The following is a 25,270-nucleotide window of genomic DNA, read 5'->3' as shown; positions in this document are numbered from 1 at the left end:
CTATTGATCAGTGATTTTGAGCATCTTTTCATGTGTTTATTAGCCATTTGTATATATACCTAGGAGAAATATCTATTCAAGCCCTTTGCTCATTTTTGAATTGGGTGGTTTCTTTTTTGTTGTTGTTTATGAGTTTTAGGAGTTCTCTATATATCCTGGATATTAATTCCTTATCAGATATATAATTTGCAAATATTGTCCCATTTTGTAGATTGTCTTTTTATTCTGTTGATATTATCATTTGATAAACACATTCTTTTAATTTTTATGAAGTCCAATTTGTCTACCTTTCCTTTTGTTGCCTGTGCCTTTGGTGTCATATCCAATAAATTACTGCCAAATCCAGTGTCATGAAGCTTTTGCCCCATGTGTTCTAAGAGTCTTATAGTTTTAGGTCTTACACTTTGGTCTTTGATCCATTTTGAGTTAATTTCTGTATATGATGTGAGGTAAGGGTCCAGTTTCATTCTTGAGCATGCATTGATAGATATCTAGTTTTCCCTGCAATATTTGTTGAAAAAAAACTCTCCTTCCCCATTGAATGGTCTTGGTACCCTTGTCAAAAATCATTTGACTATATATGCAAGGGATTATTTCTGGGCTGTCTGTTCTATTCTTTTGATCTATATCTGTCTTTATTCCAGTACCAAACTATTTTTAATTACTGTAAGTTTGTAGTAAGTTTTGAAATAAAGAAGTGTGATTCCTCCAGTTTTGTTCTTCCTTTTCAAGATTGTTTTGCCTATTTGGGGTTCCTTGAAATTCCATATGAATTTTAGAATGGGTTTTTCTATTTCTGCAAAAAAGTCTTTGGGATTTTGTTGGGGATTGCATTGAATCTGTGGATCACTTTGGGTAGTGATCACTGACATCTTAACAACATTAAAGTCTTCCATTCCGTGAAAAAGGGATGTGGTTCCACTTTTGTTTTCTTTAATCTCTATCAGCAGTAATGTTTTATGGTTTTCATTATACAAGTTTTTAACCTCCCTGGTTAATTTATCCTAAGTATTTTATTCTTTTTGATGCTATTGTAAATGGAATTGTTTGTGTAATTTCCTTTTCAGATTGTTCATCGTTATGTAAAGAAATGCAACTGGTTTTTATGTGTTTACTTTGTATCCTGCTACTTTGCTATATTTATTAGCTCTAACATTTTTTGTGTGTAGAATCTTTAGGGTTTTCTACGTATAAGATCATGTCATCTACAGAGATTATTTTACGTTTTCCTTTCCAATTTAGGCACTTTTTATTTCTTTTTCCTGACTAATTGCTCTGGCTAGAACTTCCAGTACCATGTTTAATAGAAGTGGCAGAAGTGGGCATGCTTGTCTTCTTCCTGATCTTAGAGTAAAAGCTTTCAGTCTTTCACTACTGAGTGTTGTTTGCTGTGGAGTTTTCATAAGTGGTTTTTATTATGCGGAGGTAGTTTCCTTGGGTTCCTAGTTTATTGGAATTTTTTTATCATGAGAGGGTGTTAAATGTTGTCAAATGTTTTTTCTACATCAATTCAGATAATCATTTTTTCCTTCATTCTTTTAATGTGGTGTGTTACATTGATCAATTTTCATATACTGAACTATTCTTGCATTCCAGGAATAAATCCCACTTGGTCATGGTGTATAATCCTTTTAGTATGCTCCTGAATTTGGTTTGCTAGTACTCTGATGAGGACTTCTGCATCAATGTTCATTAAGGATGTTGGTCTGTAGTTTTCTTTTCTTGCAGTGTCTGTCTTGTTTTGGTATTAAAGTGATGCTGGCCTCACAGAATGATTTAGGAAGTGCTCCATCCTCTTCAATTTTTTTGAAAAGTTTAAATAGATTGGTATTAGTTTTTCTTTCAGTGTTTGGTAGAAATCAGTGAAGCCATAAGGTCCAGGCCACTTATTTTACAGGAGATTTTTTATTACTGTTTTAATAGTAAAATATTAAATAGTTTACTAGTTATAGGTCTCTTCACATTTTCTATTTCTTCGTGATTTAGCCTTTGTAGGTTTTGTGCTTCTAGATATCTGTTCATTTCATATAGATTATCCAATTTGTTGGCATACCATGGTTCATAATACTCTCTTACAATCCTTTTTATTTCTGAAGAATCAGTAGTAATGTCACCATTTTCATTTTTTGATTCTAATACTTTGAGTACTCTCTCTTCTTTTCATAGTCTATCTAGCTAAAAGTTTGTCAGTTGATCTTTTCAGAGAACAAAGTTTTGTTCTTATTGATGTTCTCTATTGTTTTTCTATTCTCTATTTCATTGATCTCTGCTCTAATCTTTAGTGTTTTCTTCATTCTGCTAGCTTGGGTTTAGTTTGTTCTTCTTTTTCTAGTTTCTCAAGTTGTAAAGTTAGGTTTTTTGATCTGAGATCTTTCTTATTTTTTAATTCAAGTATTTATAGTTATAAATTTCCTCCTTAGCAATACTTTCACTGCACCTCATAAACTTTGGTACCTTGTATTTTCATTTTCTTTCATCTTGAAGTATTTTCTAATTCCCCCTGTCATTTCGTCTTTGATCCATTGTCTGTTTAAGAGTGTAGTGTTTAATTTCCACAAATTTGTGAGTGTTCCAGTTTTACTTTTATTATTGTTTTCTAAATTCATCCAGTTATGGTCAGTGAAGATACTTTCTATGATATCTGTCTTTTTAAAGTCTATTGAGATTTTGGTCTAATGTATGGTCTCTCCTGGAAAATATCCATGTGTACTTGAGAAGAATGTGTGTGCTGTTGTTGGGTAGGGTGCCCTGCATATGTTTGCTAGATCTAGTTGGTTTATTGTGTTATTTAAGTCCCCTATTTCTTTACTTATCTTCTGGTGTCCTATCCACTATTGAGAGTGGGGTATTAAAGTCTCCAACTATCACTGTAGAACTATTGCTCTCCTTAATTCTGTCAGTTTTTGTTTCATATATTTTGATAATCTGTCATTAGATACATAAATGTTTATAACTGTTATACATTCTGGCTATATGAAACTTTTATTAATATATGATGTCTTTGTCTCTTGTAACCATTTTTGATTTAAAGTTCATTTTGTCTGATATAAGGATAGCCACTTTTACTCTCTTTTGATTACTATTTGCGTGGAATATCTTTTTCCATCCTCTCTCAATCCATCCTCTTTCATAGCCTGCAGTGTCTCCCCAGCACCCCCTACTGACAAGGTCTAACAATGCAGCATCTGGCAAAGGAGAAATGTTTAAAAGGGTCCTGCTTCAGCATCACAATGCAGGGCAAAAAAATGAGTGAAATTTGAGCTAAGAGGCAAACAGTCCCCTAATTTTTGGGGCATTAATAGAGCATCTTTAACAAAGCATTTTTCCTAAAGATGTTGAACTCTGGAAGGGGGCACAGTTGCAAGGCCTCATCTGATGCCACTCAGATTTTATTGAATCCACTCAATAAAAATAAAATGTTGATAGTAAAAAACTCAGCTCCCAGGCAGGCATTGTGTGTAATGTATTACATACACCATTTGAATCCTCACAATAATCTGCATTATTTTTTCCATTTTGCGAATGAGGGAACTGTGGGTGAGAGAGGTAAAATGGTTTGTCCTGAAAAAACACAACCACTGTCATTCAAATTCAGGTCATCCTGAAAATATGACAAGCAATATCTAATTGCTACTTGCACACCTGTAAAGATGGAGAGCATATCACCTCTTGAGGTAGCCCAACTGTCTCTGGACATATCTGAATGTTGAAAATCTTTTCCTTTAGCCCACATTGAGGACATGTAGTCCCTCTTCCACGTGGCAGCCTTTTTTATATTTGGAGATATTTCTTTTGTCTGTATATGATTTTTCTCTCCCCAGGTTCAACAGCCCTGCTTCCTTCAGCATTCTGCATCATGCTGCTCTGACCAGGCTCAGGTATTCACTCTCACTTCTATATTGTCATGCAAAAATGGATGCAGTTCCCCAGAGATGGACTCCCAGAGCAGAACCCCATTGCCTGCCTCTGCCTGTTCCAAAGATCTAGCAACGCAAGTCAGATCATTTCTATGAGCTTTGGTTTTCCTCTTCTATAATTCTGGGACAAAAAAATATGTCTAATAAATCCAATTGCTAATTGGGTTTCTGTGGGATTCCACAAAATAACACATAAGAAAGTGCCTAGCACAGTGTTTGACTCAATAAAGATTTGAAGAAACTAGTCCACTGATATGGAGAAAACCTGAGAATTATTCCCAGTCCTACTGTGGCAGAACAGGAACTAGAATCCAGCTTTTCTGATACTTATGCCTGACCTCTCTTCACATTTCAGAGGCAAAAAGAAGCTTCTCTCCTCTTGGAATGAACAATGAATCACATCATATGAAGATGGCCACATGCCATTTCTCAAGAGTCAAATATACCAGAATTAATCAGGGCAATAGTCACACAGACAGCCATGGTATCAGGATCAGCCCCTTTCCCTCTGTTTTTTTTTCTCCTCTCCCACGTTCTCTCTTTGATGATTCCACATCCTACAATAATTGAGCACATTTGCGGGGAGTGCCTAATGGCTGGTGGGGTCCCTCTGAGGACTACTGTGTACTCCCTACAATGACATTCATTAGTCTGACTGACATCAATACTGTTCTCAGGTTAATACGTTTAATTTAATGAGGCATTTATTTTCAGTTGGAAAAGTCCTGAAGAAGCATGTTTTCTCCTGATGAGTTCAGCTCATAAAAACATTAAAGCTGGCCTTGAAATAGTTGATTAAGAAAATGAATCTAACCAAATTCTTCTTCATCAAATATAGGCTGCACTTAAATTAAGTCATGTTAAGTTGCCCATTTCTTAGGGGAAGAAACAGGAGGAGAATCCTCACTTGGCTCTGTGATTTGTCCTCCATTTGCTTTTTTGTTTCCCTCCCCTCTGACCCCCCAACACTCCAAGATCCAAGGGTATGAAGAGGCCAAGGACAAGTTTGTGATGAGGGGTTGCAATTGAGCAGCCTGAGTACCCAGAACAGACAGAGAAGCTCTCATGTAGTGGCAGAGGCCACAAAGATGTGTTCACGTAGCAGGGAGTCAAGCTGGCCTGCCTCTGTCATTTAACAGTTTGCTGGGGTCTACTGTTACAGCACCAGCATCCTACACCTGGTGGGCACTCGTGGATATTTGTTGAATGAGTGAAGAGATGCTCCACAGATGGTGGCTCTTATTGTTATTCACAGAATCACATGATCTCAAAAGGGAAAGATGTCAGATGTCCCAAACATATCTAGCCAGTAAGCCAGTGTTCATGACCCCTGGTCCTAGAGCCAAAGGATGACCAAAGGGCCAATTTTCTTTGATGATTTAACCAGTAGCCACTCCCACACCACTCTCTCCTTGGGCACTTAAAACCATCACCAGCTCTTAGAGATGCCAGCCAGCACGCACTTTTTTCCCTGGAATGAGCTTCCAGGCCATGCCAATTCAGTGCCTACCACTGCCTGAAAGGCAGAGAAGATAGAGGAACTTGTCACTCTTTTCACTCCTATTCTGCCTGCTCATAATCAGAATTCCCTCTGAGGGCAAGTTCCACCCTGAATGGAAACAATGACATATCTGTGGAGCTGATGGCAGGGGTGTCTGCAATGGAGTGTAGGCTTTACAGGAAGACAGGGCAGATTTCACATCTCATTCTACCACTTTCCAACTGCATTAGTTTTCTATTGCTGCATAACAAATTACCACAAACTTAGGAGCTTAAAACTATAGCTATTTATTACCTCTCAGTTTCTTAGGTCAAAAGTCTGGGCACAGCTTAGACAGGTTTTCTGCTCAGGGTCTCACAAGGCTGAAATCAAGGTGTCCTCCAGGCCTTGTTCTCATTTCTAGGCTCAACTAGAGAAGCATCTTCTCCCAAGTTTCTTCAGGTTATTGGCAGAATTAATTTCCTTGTGGCTGTAAAATGCCTGACAGCTTTAAAACCAGCAACGAATAGAGAGGACTTCTACGGCATCAGTGTCTGACATATATACCTTCTTTAAAAGGACTCACCTTGGGCTTCCCTGGTGGCGCAGTGGTTGAGAGTCCGCCTGCCGATGCAGGGGACACAGGTTCGTGCCCTGGTCCGGGAAGATCCCACATGCCGCGGAGCGGCTGGGCCTGTGAGCCATGGCTGCTGAGCCTGCGCATTGGAGCCTGTGCTCCAATGAACTTAAAGTCATCTGATTAGAGACTTTAACTACATCTGCAAAATCCCTTAATATCCCAAAATAGCCTTTACTATATTCTATAGGTAAAGCAAGTTACACAGCATGTCCACACAAAAGGAGAAAGAATTATACAAGAGTGTGGGTCATTGGGGTTCATCTGAGAATTCTGCCTACTACACCACTTGAAAGGTAATGGGTAAGTCTCTTTATCCCTGAGGTTTCATATCCCTAGTTGTAAATGGCAACAACATTGCTTTATTTAGGATTTGTAAAATAATTAAATGGCATCACATATATAAATGGGTAGCACAGAAAGCACTCAGGAACAGTGTATTAAATTGAACTGAAAGATGGAAGAAGTGATATCTCTAGGAACATCTGGAATTTTACCTTCTATCCTCCTCAAATCTATCTTCTCTAATTGATTCTAGCCCGTTATCTGAGTCTATCTGATTCCAAACTGGGTCTTAACTCGGGAATTCTCCTGTCTTCCTGTCTCAGTTCCCCCATCCTGTCTCAGTTCTCACATTCCTGGTGGTTTATACTACTGGCTATATCTGCTGCATCAGGGTCCTGACACTCAACCTATATGGGATCTTGTGGAATAACCCCATCCTGGCTCCTGAGTGCTCCTTTTTACCGAATTTATCCAGTACCTACTAAGTGAGTACCTCTGCCAGTTCTCTCTGCCACACTGGAAAGCCAGTCTGATTATTTATTCCCACGTTCTTCAAATGGAGATGTCATAGCTAAAGGGAGGCAAATTAGCTTTGGTATCTGTGTTTCTGCACCACGTCTAACATAGTGTGGATATGGCCTCCAACTCTCAGCAGGAAGGACCAAATTCATCAGACCACCAACTGTCACTTAGAGAGTCCTGTAGATCTTTGTGCTGCTATCCTGTCTTCCAAGGTGCCTGCCATCTGTGGTTTCCAAGACTTTGGGAGGAACAACAGTGTGAGAGACACTGGAGCGGGTGGCAGGAAGATTGATTCTAGCAGGGAGGGAGGGATTTTCCAAAGTCAATTGTGTCCTCTTCCCCTTGGCCTTAAATACCCTGGGGTAGGGCATGCCCCTGGGTCTTCAGCACCTTAGACAATAACCACACAGACTGGCTCTGATACTGAAGCCGAGTTTGTGTCTTGGCTTTTATGACTCAAGGACTAGTAAACTCATACACAGCAGAGAAACCTCAAAGATCCCCTTGTTTATCAGCCCCACTCTACCTTTATAGGTTAAGAAATACCAGGAGAGTTAAAGTGAGAAGTGACTAGAAGTGAATCTGCTATATGACCTTGAATCACTTCCCTTCTCTGGGCTGCAACTCTAAATCCTATGACTATAGGATGCCTGGTTTGAGGGAGAAGATGTGCCAATATCTATGAGCTCCACAGCCCAAAATGTGACCCTTATATCGGGCACAGCCAAATAGGTCATGAGTCTGATGACCTCCTAATATATTATTGCCTTAACAGCATTTTACCCTTCTGTTCTAGTAGCAGCAATTTAATAAAAGACAAATCCATGTATGGCTATGTTGATCAACACCAAACTAATTAAAGAGATTTTATTAAGAGCTACTATATCAAAGGCCTCATGAAACATTGGAAAGTCTTCCAAGTCAAGAAAGTAGCTCCCAGATTCAGAGAATGTTCCAGATGCAAAGGCTTTCACAGTTGTTCATCCCACTTTTTTCATTCATCAGATGAGTGTTATATTTTTTCAATCTGTTTTTTCTTTTTTCCTCTTTTTCTACTTTCTCTTGAGTTAATTGATTACTTATTATCCCATTTCATCTCATCTATTAACTTATTATAAGCATTACATATTTATATATTTTTAGTGGTTTCCTTAGGATTTTCAATATTCATCCTTAATTAGTCTACTTTCAAATAATAATATACTTTTTCATGTGTAGTATAAGGAACTTAAACATTATTGTTTAATTACCCCCCAATCCTTTGTGTTACTATTGTTAGACATATTTTTACCTATTCTCTAAATAATTTTTTGCTTTAAACAGTCATTTAAGTTTTAAGAGCAATTAAAAATAAGAAAAAGGTACATTTTATTTTACATTTACTTATTACATTGCAAGCCCTCTTTATCTGTTTAATATCAGATTTTTTCTGTTTGAAAAACATCCTTTAACATTTCTTTTAGAGTAGATCTACTGACAATGAATTTCCTCAATTTTTGTTTGAGAAAGTTTTTATTTCTCCTTCAGTTGTGAGACATATTTCTTCTGGTATTGAATTCTGGATTGACAGGCTTTTGGGGATTTTGTTGTGTTGTTGTTGTTTTGTTCTGTTGCCCTTTCAGTACTTCAAAAATGTCACTCCGATATCTTCTGGCTTGCATGAGTTTTGATTAGAAGTCTGCAGTAATTCTTTTTTCTGTTTCCCTCTGCATGTCTTTTATTTTCTCTGCCTGCCTTCAAGATATTCTTGTTGACATTTTTTCTCCAGCCATTTGAATAAGATGTGCCTAGGGGTGTGTGTTTATGTGTGTGGGTGACATTTATTCTGTTTGAGGGTTTCGTGGATACGTGGGGGTTTTGTCCATCATGAGTTTGGGGAAATTCTTGGCAATTATTTCTTCATATGTTTTTTCTGCTTCATTCTCTCTCTCTTTCCCCCCTGCAATTCCAATTACATATCTATTAGGTTGTTTGATATTGTGCCATGCTCTTAGATGTTCTAGTCTGTTTTGTTCCCCACTCTTTTTCCTCTTTCCTCTTTGTGTTTCAATTAGGTAATTTCTACTGACCTGTCTTCACGTTCCCTGATTCTTTCCTTAGCCGTTCCAAGTCTGCTGAGGAGCCTGTGGGAGGTATTCTTCGTCTCTGTTACTGTATTTTTCATTTCAAGCACTTCCATTTGATTTTTTTTTATAGTTTCTACTGAAATTACCCAACTAATCTTGCATGTTGTCCTTATTATGATTAATATGTTTATTAATCATAGTTATTTTAAATTCCCTGTCAGTTGGTGTCACATCTGAGTCTGGTTCTGATTACTTTATATCTTACACATGTGTATCTTACACAATTTTTTGGTTGAAAGCTGAACTTCTTGGCTCAGACAGAAGAGACTGAGGAAATTATTTTTATGCCTGGAAACGGGCACACTTTTCCTTGTGCTAGTGCCTTTAGTGATGGGATTTGAGTTAATCTAGTGAGGAGTTGGACTGGGTTTGAGATTTGTTGTTGCTATGGTGACCCTCAGTGTACCACAGTCTTCAAATTCCTGTGGTAAAGCTTTGTGTTTAGGGTAGAGAATGGCTTTCCAGAGTTTTCCAGTCTGTTTAACACTGTGCTTTAGGCCTTTCCTTTGCACTGGGCCTCAGAGAGTGTCTCTTTACACACTCTTCTCCTCTCTTGTCCCTCTTCCAGTATCCTTCAGGTCTTACTAGTTATGCAAAGCTTGTCATCTTGACAGCAGGGCCACTGGGGATGTGTTTTCTATTGCTCTGGTTAAGCCTCAGTCTTAGGCCCTGTTTCCTTACTTCTCAGGGTCAGGCCTTGTTAGTTCTCCTGCCCCTTCCCCTGTTCAGTTCTAGACCCAGTGAGTATTCCTGCCCTTCCCCCTTAAGGGCAACTGTTCTTGTCCTGTTTTCCACTTAGATTAAGGTTTTTGTTTCATAGGAAAGATAGGGGAGAAAGGTTTGGGCAGAATTTTCTGCAACTCCCCCATGTGTGAGCCACAATGGGCATTTGCTTAGAACTCTTTCTGACCCTTTCTGTGAGCTTCCCCTGGGGTTCCAGAGAGAGCTAGCAAGTTGATGCAGACTCCCCAAATCCTGGGGCTTCACACTGTCCAGCCAGCCTCACTCAGCCTTCACCAACTTCTTGATTATTCTATCTCAACACTTCTTACCTGTGTCTGGTTGCACACTGTAGGTGAGGGGGTGCTTCCATACCCTTTCTTCCTGCAGCATTTTTCTTTTCAGATTTGGGTCCACTTGTTTGCTCCTTGACCTCAGCTTTTGAGTAGGTTCAAAAAAAAAAGTCATGAATTGGAAGTTAATCTGACTCTCTTCCATTTTAAGAGTATGCACGTGCTTTTTCAGGTTGAAAAAATTTGTAACTTCAAATGCAGAGCCTTATTTTTATATCATTTGAATTATTTATATCACAGAGGGACCTCAGGCACACACACTACCCTGGGTCTCAAGTCCTCAGTTTAGAGAAAATGAACCCAATTTTCTCCAGGACTCTCACAGCTTCATAGCCTGTGAAGCTAACACTCTGTAACATACCCTCACCTGCCTCACCTGAGAGTCATTCAAAACCCACCTTCAGAGACCCCATTGTGTGCCAGGCCCTGTGGTTGGCCCTGGTGGTACAGACCCTGTTGATCCCACTGACTGACACTCTCAGCCCCTTGGAGAAGGGAACCAGATGGAGTAATGACATAACTCAGTGGGCAGAAGGCCAGCGTGAGGTCAGCACAGCGCACGGCAGGAACCAGGGCTCTGTCCACTTTGGGTGTTCAGGAGAGCTCCCCAGGGGCCTGCACACACCTTCCCTGTGGCCTCCAAACCTGCTCCACACGGATTACCACCTGCGAGGCCTTGGACACGTCATCCCCCCAGGGCCTGTTGCCTGGTCTGTCTCATCCAGGTCTCAGCTTAAACGCCACCTCCTCCAAGAGGCTTTCCTGGACCTTAACCTGAAATCGTTACACAGTTCTGCTTTATTTTCTTCATAGCACCACATCCATCACTATTAGAGATTATCTTATATTCTTCATCTGTTTATTTGATTCTCGTCTGTATACTCTTGATCCCACGCACACCAAATGTGAATCTTTTATTCATTCATACAATAAGTATTTATGTCTTAATCAGTGTTCTAGGAGCTTGGTATTTAGCAGTGAACAGAAAGACCAAAATCAGTACCCATATGGAGCTCACATTTTTGTGAAGGCATTCAATAAACAAAGTAAATAAATAAAATATAGAGAAAACGTCAGACAGTGGTAAGTGATCAGGAGATTAATCTAGGCAGGAGGAGGGGTGAGAAGTGCCAGGAGGCTGGGGTGCAGTTTCACACGGGTGGTCAGGAAGGGCCTTTCTGGGAAGGACTCACCTGAGCACACACCAGAAGGACGTACGCCTGTGGGCCATGAGGGTCCCTGGGGGGAGCGCCCCAGGCCACAGGAACCACAAGCAGAGGTGGGAGGTGGGAGTGTGCCCAGTGCACCCGAGCGTCAGCAAGGAGGCCCATGTGGATGGAGCAGAGTGCGGGAGGCCCCGGGGGCGTGGGGGTCGAGGAAGGGCTCTGGCTTTACCAGGGGAAGATGGGAGCCGGGGAGGGCATGAGCGGAGGAGAGAGATGGGTGCCCAGCATCGTTAAAGGCTCTCCTGCTGCTCAGTGGAGAAGAGACCATAGGAGGCAAGAGTGGAATCAGGGAGATGATTGGGCGGAATAATCCAGGCTGTGGGTGATGGTGGATCAAATCGGGATAAGAGCATGACGGTTAGAGATGCTGAATTTAAAAAACACCGGACACAGCACCTGGCACACAGTAGACCCTCAGGAGATTAAGCCATGATGATCAGTGTAGGGAAGATGCCGAGAAACCTGAAATGTAATCTCGCAGCTGCCTGCCCTCACCTGATTTCAGTCTCTCCCAGAGGATTGAAAAGACAGACCCTTGGGCTACAGAGAGAAATTGCCCCCCAAGCTGTGCAGGGAGAAAGTCTCCTGTGCTGGAGCAAGAGAAGAGGGCAAGTTATAGAAGTGTTAAAACGCTAACACTTCACATGTTCAACACAAGCTTAAATTACACTCATTCAGGTATTTATAAGGGGAAGGTAAACTTTGAAAACAATTTCCTTTCTCTTGGTTAAAAATTATATATTTAAAAGGTTGAGAGGCAAAAACGTGTGTGGTAGCTTGAAATTTCCCAATTCAAACCCTTGCTTCCTGTAATATATTCATTTGATGGGTCTTTTAACTGGATGTGAGGTTGCATTCACATAGAGGACAGGACACGTGTTTGCCTTTGGCGTGAAACTGACAGCCACTTTCAGTTTTTAAAGATGTGCCTTTTAAGCAGTGGAGGTAATTCTAAGAAGAAAACAAACAAACAAAAATGCAGCCCCAAAGCAGATTAGCCTCCAGCTGTGGAAAGCTAGGCTTCATGGCTGTCAGGTTTTGATCTCGGTGAGAGAAACCGGCAAAGAATCCAAGGCAAGCTTGTAGGAGACTCCAGGGAGCTGAGAGGCAGAGGTGAGAGAGGCAGGGCCAGCTGCTGAGCCTCCTGGGTGGGAGCCAGGCTCTGCCACAACCACTGGGTCACCTGGAGCCCACTGTCGCCCTGCTGTGCCTCAGTTTCCCCAGTTGGACCAGTTCTTCTGTGAGGTCCCTCCCAAATTAAAATTTTTAATTACTGAAGGACAATAAATGTTGGGGGCAGTGAGGGAAGTGTAATCCTGATGACTTTGGGACTATTTAATTTAAGGAACAAAAGTGAGGAAAAATGCCCTCATGTCTTTCCTGCAGAGAGAATGACAATGACTAACTCAACTGTAAATGAAAGGTCAGAGTTTGCTAAACATCTTCTCACCCATTGTCACATTTAAACCCCCCCCATAATCCTAGGAGGTGGGTATTATCACTGTCAATTCACAGATGTGGAACCGGAGACTCGGATAATGGACACGCGTGAGGGCATCAGGCGGAACTGGGTTGTAGCTGTGCTGCCTTTGGATCACCCGTTCTGCAGATGCCTGGGCTCCGAGTACTGGCAACAGAAGAGGACCCTGAGGTTGATCTGTGCCTTTCTGAGGGTCCCCCAATGCTGAGGGTGAGCATGACTGCAGTGTGGGTTTGCAGAAAGCTGGCATCTCTCTCCTGGGGGCCAGTCACAGAGGCCCCCACCCCTTTCCCTAGAGGATCAAATGAGAAAAGGGCATTGTCCCATAGGACCAACCTCTGGCCTTCATACCTGGTGACACTTGGTTGGAGAAAGCTGCGGCTAAGGCTGCCGTGTAGCTTCTCACTCTCCCCTCCAGGTCTAGGCAGGGGGTCCCCACCTGGCGGGGCTTCAGGTGACACCTGAGCAGTCAGCTGCCAAGAGAATTGCTGCCCACATTCCTCCAGCCCTGGGACCAGGGACCCCGAGAGAGGAGCTTGTACTTGCTTAGAGACAGTGGCCCCTGGCCCACATGCCAGGATGAACAGGGGCACACACCACCTCAGGGTCAATTTCTGTGTCTGTCTCTTCCATACCTTTCCACCCTCATTGTCCCATTTCATCCTGATCCCATCATCCCAAATTCAGTGTCATCCATACAGTAGGTGCTCTGCAAGGCGGTGAAGTTCAACTTGGCCATTTTAGGAGCCCCACGCCAATTTCAAAACAAGAGACATCATTGACAGTTGATGACTCAGACTTCACTGTTTCTTGCTTACACCCCGTGCAGGGGGAGATTCAGCGAGAGGTGGATTCTGCTGACTACAGCCCCAGAGAGAGCCACAGAGGTGGGACTTCTCCCGTTCTCCCTGCTCAACCCCAGGGCCCCTTCAGTCTGTCCTCTGTATTTCTGAGACACCTCCTGCATATTCTGTCATCTCAAATTCGACGTGTCTGAAACACATGTTTGAAACCTAGCTCATCATCTTTCCACCCAGCTGCCCCTCACCTGTATCCCCAATGAACAAGACCTATTCTACAACCTTCTCAGTCACCCAGGCTTGGAAGCTCGGTGTCACTATAAAATTCCACTCCCTTTGCAAATCACTATCTTTAAGGTATGACTTCTTACCCTCATCTTATAGTTATGGCAGACGCCAGCAATGCCCCACCCACAGCCTCTGGCCCTAGTCCTTCAGTGCACACCTGAATCCTAAGGCCCAACTCCTGTATTCCATTGCCTGAAGACTCTCTCAAGCCTTCTCAGCCCACTCTGATCTCCTTGGGGTAGGCCAAAGTTTCCAGGGAATCAACTCCCTTGGAAACAGCCTTCAACCAAGAACCCCAGTTCCCTCAGCCTTCAGGTGGGGTCCCTTCTGGGTCCCAGAGTTTCCCCAGCAGAATTAAGCCTCATCTACCCACAGGGTGGGAAATGTGGCCAGGCCAGACTAGGCCCAGAGGACATCGCCCAGAGTAGCCTGAGGATGTGACTTCACAACAGAAAGACGGGACAAAGGCTGGAAGAAGCCAACAGTAGGACTGTAGGGAGGAAGGCCTGCACTGAAGCTGCCAGAAGTAGCCCAGACTCAGAGGGAGAATTGAGCAGGTGAGCTGGGGTGGGGGTGTCTGGAACAGACCAAGGTCCCAGGGAGGGCAAGTGACTCAGGGGCAAGTCTGTGGGCAAAGGTGGGCCCCCTACATTGAAGCGGTCACTTTGGAAAACTCAGTATCATGAAGCTGAACTTCTGCATAACCCGTTACCCAGCAGCTCCACTCCTGGATCCACGCCTCACAGGGAGGCACGCGTGTGGTCATCAGAAGACGTTAGTAACATCCCTATGAGCAAGAACTCCAAACAGAAAAGTACCCAAATCCCATTTGGAGTTGATGGATGCATAAATGGTTGCATATTCATGCAGGAGAACCCTAGCCATCAAAAGGAACAAACAGTGCACAACTTAATGCAACCAGGTGGATACGTCTCACCAACACAGTGGCACACAACAGAGGCCACACACATGGGGGCACAGATAGTGAGTCCGTTTGCTTGAGGTTCAGAATAGCACAGGTAAATACACTCTTAGAAGTCAGAGGGGTAGACACAGGGAGAGGGCACAGAGGGGCTTCTGGGGGCCAGCACAATTATTTGCAAAAATTCAGCTATGCAGCTGTGATTTGCTAGCTTTTCTTGTCATATACTGTGTTACACTGTAACACAAAGTGTACTTAAGAGGCCCCAGGGACTTTGCTGTGCTGGATGGATGGGCATGAGATCACGTTGAAACGAACCCACCAATTCATACTGTTTACCAACAAATGGTTCATGCATGTTGAATGAATGAATGAACAAGTGAGTGCATAAACTCATAAACAAATGAATAAGGAAATAAGGAGCACATGCATGCATAAGGCAATGAATAGATGAGCACAGTCAGGAGTGAGTGAACAAATGAACTGATGAAATAAAGGATGAAAGAATGAAGAAATCACCGAGGACTATGTAAGGTGCCGGGTGCACAAATAGACAAAGAAAGAATGATGGAATAAATGAAAGGCTGCATCACGGAAGTAGGAATGAATGAAACAAGGGGTGAAGGGCAGAATAAATGAACATCTAAATGTGTGTGAAGAGATGCGTGCATGCAATCAGAAATGAATGAACAAAAACTGAAGAGGTGGATAAGCGAGAAGGACAGCTAAAGCCCACGTGAAGTACTGAACATCTATGTCCCCAGGAGCAGCAAACCCCGAAGTCCAAAGGTAGCATCTCCTCCCAGACATGAGGCCAAAGCCTTGGAAGATCGGCCACAGAAGTTCCTAAGGTGCCCTTATTTTAGATTTAATAAGAATATTATTCTGCAAACGTCAGCTGAAGCTGCAGAACACACTGCTCAGTGGGATTAACTCTGGGTTCAGAGGGAAGAGCTAGATGGAATTGGCTACATTGTTTTCACAATGAGGTCACAGATAATTACCTATTATGGAGCAAATTCCCAGCAGGAGTTTAATAATTGCTATTTAAATAACACATTTTTACTGTCTCCTTATAAATTAATCTCTGGGAGGTGTAATTACTGTTGGTGTGGGAAAGTTTGCTGAGTGGCCTGGGAATAAGGAAGGAGGTTGGTGTCGTCACCATAATCGTCCCCTGAGACCCCGAGGCCAGGTGATGCTGGGGATGGAGAAACCTGGGTTCAGGATGTCAGGCGAGTCCCTCCCTAAACTGGGTCACCTCGGTCAGCTCCCCTGAGAAGTGAAGATGGTTTCCAAATGCCCAAACTCCCTGGGTTATCAGGGAGCTCTCACTCCAGACCTAGGTCAAGGTCAGAGTTAGTCACCCCTCAACTGTTTCCCCACAGCTCAGGAACATCCTCATCACAGGGTAACAGGGTCTCCATTTCGCCCCCAGGGGCAGGACCCATTTCGTCCTCATCGCGCACTCAGCTCCCAGCACAGGGCCTGCACACAGTAGGTGCTCAGCAAACACTGGGGGAGGAACACATGGATCTTGCTGTGCAGTGTGGGTTTGAGAAGCCACTTCAGTCCCTTTTAGAACCACGAGGTGTGATGAGCAGGCGACCACTCACCACGTCCTCATGGAGCTTCTCATGGTGGCCCTGTCACTGACGCTCTCCCAGCTGTCATTCCTTCCCTTGATTCCACCTGCGTCTGCCCATCTCAGCCCCTCCTCCACTCCCTGTGTGCTGCCTCTAGTACCTGGTGGGCCTGAAAGTATGGAAACTGGTGTAATTGTGCACAGAGTATCAACGGGCTCTGATGCAGGGCCGGGACCCTGCTCTGATCAAAGTACATGAGGGTTAACATGTCTTCCGGTCCCCACATTGACCCAGACCCGGCCGAAGTATTAATGAGAGGTCAGCATGTGGTCTGACTCCCCACAGGGATGGAGGGAGAGGAGACCTACCAAAGTTCTCTGGGAGTGCCTGGAGGAGCTGGGTGGAGAATCCAGGTTCCTGACAGTGACCTGGATGCCACCCCTGCTGTCCATCATGTGGATTGAATGCTGTGTATTTGCACCTGGGATTCTGGAATTTCTTCCTGCTTCCAGAATTCTGCTTTCCCAAATAGTCCAGCTCAGTCAAACTGTCTCTCTCTTTCTAAGGTGTTCGAAACTGCACCTGACGAGGTTCCATCTGCAGGTGTGATGGACAGTCCATCATCCTCTTCTCTCTGGCTGACCCTCCTGACCATTTGGGTGACAGCCAACCCCTCCCCCAATCAGCCCTGATGGAACTGGCCATGGGGACAGGAGGAGAAGACCAGCCGAAGAGGGAGGCCGAGCCGATCAGAAAGGCCTGAACTCCGTGGGGAGGAGTGCGGACTCCCTCCTATCAGAAAAGAGCAGCAGGTGGGGAAGGCACAGCAGTGAGTTCCGTGCAGCTGAGCTGAGCGGCACCTTCGTCCAGGGGATCAGGAACCTGGAGGTGACCCCTGCTGTTCCCAGGGCGTCTGTGACCTTGAGGTACCTCAGGGTATGTCACCTGTAGAACCTCCAAGAGTTCTAGGACCTACCTGTCTACCAGCTCAGCCAACAGTGTTGAGCACAGAGACCAAGTGACCATCTGACCAGTCACCTCCACGGGCTCTGCCTGGTGGGGCTGTTCTGGCCAGACTCCTCCACGCCCCCTGCTCTCCCACAGCAAGTCCAGCCTCACAGGGGCAGCCCTAGCAGGTGCTCTGGGAACTGGACCAAGGGATCCCTGCTCACCTTTCCAGGATTCCAAGGACACCCCCAGGCCGCCTCTGGGTTGGGGAACCACAGGTGGCCAGACAGGCAGCTGAGAATCCTCTTATATTTGCTACATTCTTCAGTTTGTTCTTGATCATCACAAATTGCCCTTGGAGACAGAGGAAGAAGTTATAAAAATGAAAGGAGAAATAGGCAGCAGTGACTCCCATGAAATGAGATCAAGTTTCCTTCTACACAATTGAACATGAACATTTAAAACATCCTTGTCACACGATGCACTGACTGCTGTTAGGGAAGATTATTTGATAATGAAAGGACTGGGGATTTCTGGCTGTCTTGGTCAGCTCAGGCTTCCATAACAAAACACCACAGGCTGGGTGGTTTAAACCACAAAAAAATAATTTTCTCACAGTTCTAGAGGCTGAAAGTCAAAGATCAAGGTGTCAGCAGGGTGGGTTTCTGGTGAGGGCTCTCTTCCTGGCTTGCAGACGGCCACCTTCTCACTGTGTCTTCACATGGCCTTTCCTCTGTGCTTACCTTTAGAGGAGAGAGCTCTGGTGTCTCTTCTTATAAAGACACAAATCCTTCAGGTCAGAGATTCATTCCTATAACTTCATTTAACCATAATTACGTCCTTACAGGTCCCACCTCTAAATACAGCCACACGGGTGGTTAGGGCTTCAACACATGAATTTTGGAGACACACAAACATTCATTCCATAACACTGGCATATAAAGAGCAAAAGAACTGCAGTCTTCAGACAGACCCAGATTTGAGTCTTAGCTCAGCCACATTCTTGTGTGAGTTTCACTTTACTTTCCACTTCACTTTCCAAACCCCTGTCTCCTCATTTCTGAGGTGGGAGATGACCTACTCTCACAAGGTTTCTGGGTGGGTTTAAATCAGGGTTTCTCAACCCCAGCATTTTGATATTTGGGCCAGATAATTCTTTTTCTGGGGGCCTTTCCTGTGCATTGTAGGCTTTTAGCAGCAGACATGGCCTCTTCCTGCTAGATGTCAGGAACATACCTCCCCACCCTACCCCCACCAGTTGTCCCAATCAAAATCATCTCCAGACATTGCCAAATGTTCCCCGAGGGGCAGAAATCAACCCTGGTTGAGAATTACTGCTTTAGATGGTATAATGTGAGTAAAAATTGCAGTTTCTGGGATATTTCAAGCATCAAAAAGTAGTAGTAGTTGTTATTGACTAAATGAAGAATAAAGGTAAAGCCGAGGTTGTCTTGGGAGAGATGCTTCCTGCCTCTTTGTCTCTTTGGAAATCTCCTTGATGGGCTGCTTAGCTAGTTTGATGATCTCTTTTTCTTCTAATAAAATAAAGCTCAACGGCAGAAAGCTTTGTCGTCAAAGGAAAAAAGAAAAAAAGTAGATGCTCACACTGAGATGTCCATCAAATCCATTTCTTATGCAAGGTCCCTGGTTGAAAGAGGTGAAGGGCAGCCCCTCGCCCCTGCCTGTGTCCCCTGCACTGAGGACAGGATGGGCAGGGTCTCATTGCATCCCCACAATAGCTGCAAAGGGCATCATCCTCTCATCGTGCAGGTGAGGAAGCTGAGGCTCAGAGGAGTGATGTCACTTTAAGGTCAAGTGTTGTCACCTTCCTAAGCACCTACCAGGTGAGACCCAGCAGAGACCAAAGTCCCTGCTCCATGGAGCTGGCATGCTAGGGGACATAGATCATAGGGGTGAAGATGTAACACATGTCAGGTGGCGATCAGTTCAAAGGAGAAAAATCAAGCAGGACATCACACGGCCTCATTTGTCCTAATGAAGCACCTGCCCATGTCCTGCTGCCTGGAGGTGTCTCAGAGGTGCTTTCTGCTGGGGAGGGTCCTGGGTGCAAAGAACACTCTTAGGGGAATAATGAATGCGTGGAGTAGGACCAAGGACCCACCATTCTTTCCTTCGTTCCTTCCTCCCTCCCTCCTTCCTTCCTTCATTCCTTCCTTCCCTCACTCATCACCCAGGCCAGCCCTGGTGTAAGTCTGTGGAACCAGGATCACCAGGCCCCCTCCCAGGGCTCACACTCCAGCCGAGGCTTTGATCCTACAAATCGGGGAAGATCAGACCAGGCCATGCCAGTTCTGGGCCTGTCTCAGCTCCAGGTCCCTTTTCTGTACGATGCAGGCGATAACAGCACTTACTGACCTGTTACCCGTGCTGGGAACATGCTGAGAGTTCACGTGCTTCGTTTCTGCCCAGCCTCACGACCTCTGCTCTGTGCGTCCACAAAGCACAGATTAGGAAACTGAGACCCAGAGAGATGACGTCAGCTGCACGGTCTCAGAGTCAACAAGTGGCTTCAGGGCCAGAGGACCCGAGTGTGTGTCCAGGCTCGGCCATTCCCCAGCTGTGTGACCTCAACAAGCCTCTCGCCACCGAGCCTGTGTCCTCACCAACAAAGCAGTGATGATGGTGGTACCTGCCTTGTGGGGCTGTTGGGAGGGGAAGTGAGATGGTGCTCGGGACACACATAGGACATGCCTGGTCCAGAGCAACTGTGATCACGGTGACAGCGACTCCCTGCCCTGTGGCGCTCACTGCACTGATCCTTCTGGAAGCCCTTACATGGATGTTCTCTTATAGCCCTTAACAAATCGTTTGCAGGTGAGGAAACCAAGACTCAGCAGAGTGGAGTCATTAAGTCATTTGCCCAAATCACACACAGATGTGAAAAGCAGAATCAGGATTCTACCTTACACTCTGTGCTTTTAATTGCAAGGATTTTTCTGTTTCCTTTTGTTTTATTATTCTTTCTCTCTCTCTGGCTCGTTTCCTGCCACCCATTCATATTGATCAGGTTTTGTTTATTTCCTCTTTTCCCTCTCCTGGTTTGGAAATTCCACATTCTATTCTCTTTTTAATCGTTTAGCCTTAAAAATCATAATACGCACACTTGACTGAACACAGCCTAAAGTAGATTAATATCCCTCCCCTCCCTCTGAAAAGCACAGGACCCAGGATGGGTTTCCTCTGATGCTCTTTCCACCTCAGTGTTGTGCATTCCAGACCCGTGGTCCCACCTCCTTTATGTCCTGCATTGGCTGTAATTAATATGGTTGGTGGTGTTACACTTATTTACTATGGTCCGGTCCAAATTTACCCTTTTTTTTTTTTTGCTCTCTGTTGCTGGTTTGATTCTCTCTTTCCAGGCTCAATGGCCTTCTGAGTGTATTTTTAGCAGTTCTTTTAAAAAGGCCTGCAAGTGTCTCTTTGCCTAAAAATGTATTTCTTTCTCATTGAATTTTGAATGATAATTTACCTGGGTCTAGATTTTTCCTTTGTTTATTTCATGTGGCACTAAAATATTTACTCCCTGGCTCCCTGTACTGTTGCAGGGGGATATCTGTTGCCTGTTTGTCACGCCCTGGTAAGTAATCTGTCTTCTCTCTTGCTACTTTTTTAAAATTTTCTCTTTTCTTGGTATTCTGCATTTTCACTACAGTATATGACTAATCTGCCTCCTTGTGGTCTTAATTTTATATATCCCACTCAAGATTAGAGCCACTGGTCTCTGGGTTGGAGGGAAGAAGTTTGCCTAATAATATCTGCATGTTGTTGATATTACTATTAATATTGTCTTTGTCTTGTGAGGCTGCTATAACAGAAGACCATAGGCTGGGTGGCTTATATAAACAACAGAAATTTATTTCTCACAGTTCTGGAGGCTGAGAAGTCCAAGACTAAGGTGTGGGCAGTTTGGGTGTCTGGTGAGAACCCGAATCCTGGTTCTCTGTCCTCATATGGTGGAGGGGCTTAGGGAGCTCTCAGGGGTCTCTTTTAAGAGGTTTTTAAAACCCTCCCATGAGGGCTCCACCCTCCTGACCTAATCACCTCCCAAAGGCCCCATCTCCTAACACCAACACACTGAGGATGTGATGGGGTTTCAACATATGAATTTTGGGGGGACACCAACATTCAGTCTATATGGCAAATATGCATATTGATAATAATTAATAAGCATCATAGCTAACACATGTTGAGGGTTTACTTTGTGCCAGGCACTATTCTAAGTGTTGTGTGTGTGTTATTTCAGGTTATTTCATCCTCAAAAGCCCTCCTAAGGAGAGTACTAGTGTTACCCTCATTTTACAGAGGAGGAAACTGAAGCGCAGAGCAGTTGAGTTCACTAGAGAGAGTTGGGTGTAGAGTGGGGTGGCACAGACTTGGGGGGTCAGAGTTCACATCCCCATCTGGCTCCTCACCAAGCTGTGTGGCATTGAACAAGTGACTCCCACTTTCTGAGCCTCTGTCAAGTGGGGGATGGGCTAGGACCCCTGCAGCAGCCAAGGCCTCACAGGGGCTGCAGAGACGAGAGTCTCCCCTCTCTCCCTGAAGCTGCAGTCCCTGCTCTGATTCCAGGCACCTTCGGGGCTGGGGACGCCCAGAGGAGAGGACTGTCCCTTAGAGAGAGGGGGGCTGCCTGGGCTGCCAGGAATTGCCAGGAGCCTGTGGAGCCCAGAAATCTCAGGGATATGGAATAGTAGTGTCACTTCTGGGGTCCAAATTCCCCCTAGCAGGGAGCAGCGGACCCTCATCAGCAACTGTGCAACCATCCTCAGAGTGGCTGAGCTCCACAGATGATACCAGCCTTCCGAACACAAGGATGTCTTTGAATACTTCTTAATGAAAAACATATGTATGTCCAAGCTGAAATTATAATGTCAGCAGTTAATTATCACTTGTCAAACAAGTGTGCGCCCAGATTGTGGGTTTAGTTTCCACATAGGTTTGGAAGAGCCTTGTTCCTCTTGTTTGATGAAGCCTCTCTGAGACAGAGAGAGAGAAAGAGAGATTCATTGTTGGGAAGAGTGTTTTTTACATCAGACTTTTAAATAAGCAGGTTTCCTTGGTGTCTGAGTCAGGGTTCTTTGCAAGTAGCAGAAAAGTACTCAGTGTAGTTTAGGCCAAGAGAAATAAGCTGGGGTGCGGGTGCCAGGGCCAGGAATGTGTCGTGGAACTTGGGGGGCTGGCCTGGCCAGGGCCTAACCCTGGCAAAGAAGCAAGGAGCTTGGGCTGAGTGGGGGTAAAAGAGAGAAAGACACGGAGGCCACTCACCCACCGGGTGGTCAGAGCCACTGTGTGGAGGGTAGTGCTTCTGGTGAGAGGGAAACCGGCAAAGGGGCGCTTTGGGGGCAGGTGGTCCATGCAGGTTTGAGTGCCCTGAAATGGGAGAAGGGTCTGAAGTATCAGGGCAGCAGCTGGATGGCCCATTGTGGAGCTGGGCAAGAGGTGTGTCTTAAAGACAAAATTGTTACAAATTCAGCCTGTGTCCCACTCAACATCAGCCAAGAGGAAGGACCTTTAGGTCTCATAACTGGACCACCAGGGGGCGCCTCTTCCCAGCTCACAGGAAGACTCACCTGGCTGAGCAGCCCTGACACCAGCACCATCCCTGCAGCTGCCTGTGCACCTGCAGGAACGCTGCTTTGGGTCTCCCTGGGTGTAGCGGCTGCATCCTGGGATAAGGACACAGAGGTCTGGGGTCCCTGGTGGCTGGTGATGAGGAAGCCATTGGGGTTGGATGAGCCGACCTGGGAGGGGAGAACAGGGGGTGGAGAGCTGTCAGGGCGTGTCCTGGTCTCCTGGGGTTCCTGCAACCCCAATACTGAGCATCTCAGAGCTCAGAATGGGAAGAAGAGATGCAAATGGAATCTCACTGGGGACCATTTCTCCCCAGGACTTAGCAAGACCCTCAGTGCTGGCAGTGGCGTGGTGAGGTCACCTCACACACTACTCAGCATCCATGCTCTTTCTGGAATTTCCCAGAACAGCAGGGCCATGTTGGGAGTGCTCAGAGCCCAGCCCTGGATCCTGACAAGCCAGCTGGGAGCCCCGGCCCCAGCCCTCGGCATCTGTGTGACGCCGGCGGTTCCTGAGCCAGGCCTGTGACCTTCTGGGAGAATAGGGGCGTCCCTAGGAGCTGCTCCATAGAGCTGCTGTGACAAATAAGGGACAACATATCATTGAGGACAGCGTCTTACACGGGGAGCAGAGCCAGCGCTCAGGGCGCTCACTTCCTCAGCAAATGTCCGCCAGAGGCCACCTGGGGGGCCCTGTCTCGGCAACAGGGAGAAGCTCAGGTTCTAGAAAGAGGAGACACCCCGGCGTTACCGGTGAACGGCAGTGTGGAAGCCAACGGTAAGAGCCAGGAGTAAAAGGCAGCGGGGAGGGGGTGGAGGGTGTTGGAGGTCACATTTGTAAACAGGGGGGTCAGGGAAGGCCTGTCAAGCAGGGGACACTGGCACAAAGACCTGAAGGAGGACAGGGAGGGAGCCGCGTAGACACGGGAAGAAGATCCAGCCGGAAGGAAGGGCAAGCGCCAGGCCCGAGGAGGAGCAGGCCCCGGGCTCCTGGTCCAGGAAGGATGGAGGCAAGTGAGTGAGGGGGACGGGCTTGGGGGACGGGGGAGATGCAGGGCCCGGGGCCACTGTCAGCGTGCACTGTGTCCCTGTGATAACGGAGCCCTGGGGCGGAGCAGAGACTCCGCCCCGAGTCTCACAGGGTCACCCGGTTCTGTCTGGAGAGTGAGGGGAGCAGGGCCAGGGCAGAGGCAGGGACCAGGCGTGATGGTGAGGGACCAGGGAGAGAGGCTGAGGGACAGGAGAAGATCTCAGATGTGGGGTCGCGTGACGGCCGGGCTAACAGGAGCTGAGGGTGTCTCTCCAGAAATATTAAGCATTACTGACTCTTAAAACTTCATAGTATTTCACCCAACATCCCCTTACAGGAGGCTACTTTAACCTCTGTTATTTGGAAGGGTTGTTTATTTTTATATTATAACCTAACGTACCCTGACAGTCACTCCAATGTGAAATCAGTCATGAATGAGTAGTTATATATGAGGAGAAAAAAAAATGAAGAAAGTAAAAACTACTGTCTTGGGGGAGAGCTATCAGTGATTTATATGCTCTTTTAGATTAATGTTTGTACTTTCCAAATGCTTAACCGGAAGTAGGCATCACTTGTATCAAGGGGAAAAGTCAGTGTTATTAACAAGAGTGCCAGGTACTGGCGAGGCCGTCCTGTCTCAGGCTTCATCTCAGGCTCCGGGCACACTGAGCGCGTGTCCTGTCCAATTAGCCCTTTATTACAGATCGTTCTGTTCTCTAATTGTCCGCCCCACATAATTTAGCAGGTCATCTACTGTCTTGTTCTCAAACGCTTAATTTAGTGTCTCTTCTCTAAGTGCAGTGGTGGCAGAAAAGGAGATCTTCAGAGGCCCCTCAATGCTAGCTCTCCCTCGGGGCCTGGAATAAAAAGAGCTGACTCTGTGCCAGGACCTGAGCTCAGCCCTTCACTCAATTGTCTAACACTCCTGTGAAGGAGGCACTGTTGCTATCCCCATTTTACCGATGAAAGTACTGAAGCACAGAGAGGTTTAGAAACTCACCAAAGGTGACACAGCTCAGAAGTGCTGGAGCTGGGCCTTGAACCCCGGCAGTCTGCTCCCCAGTCCCTGCTCTTCCTGATGTACTGAGTGTCAGCCTTTACTGTGCCCCAGACCCTGTGCCGAGGGCTTGGTACAACATCAGAGTAACAATAACAGAATCTATCCCTGAAGGTGTCACAGGTGTTACCACATCTAAGTCTGGCAGATGTTTTTATCTTTAACTCACATATGAGGGCACTAAGCTCAGAGAGGGTAAGCAACTTTCCCAAGGTCCCACAGTGAGGACATGGCAGGGCGCAGACTGGAACGCAGGCCAAAGCCTGTGGTCTAACCAGTGGGTGGAGCTCAGGATCATTAAC

This window comes from Leucopleurus acutus, assembly GCF_964270905.1.
Source record: "Leucopleurus acutus genome assembly, chromosome: 2".
NCBI lineage: Eukaryota > Metazoa > Chordata > Mammalia > Artiodactyla > Delphinidae > Leucopleurus > Leucopleurus acutus.
This window is presented reverse-complemented; position numbering follows the sequence as displayed.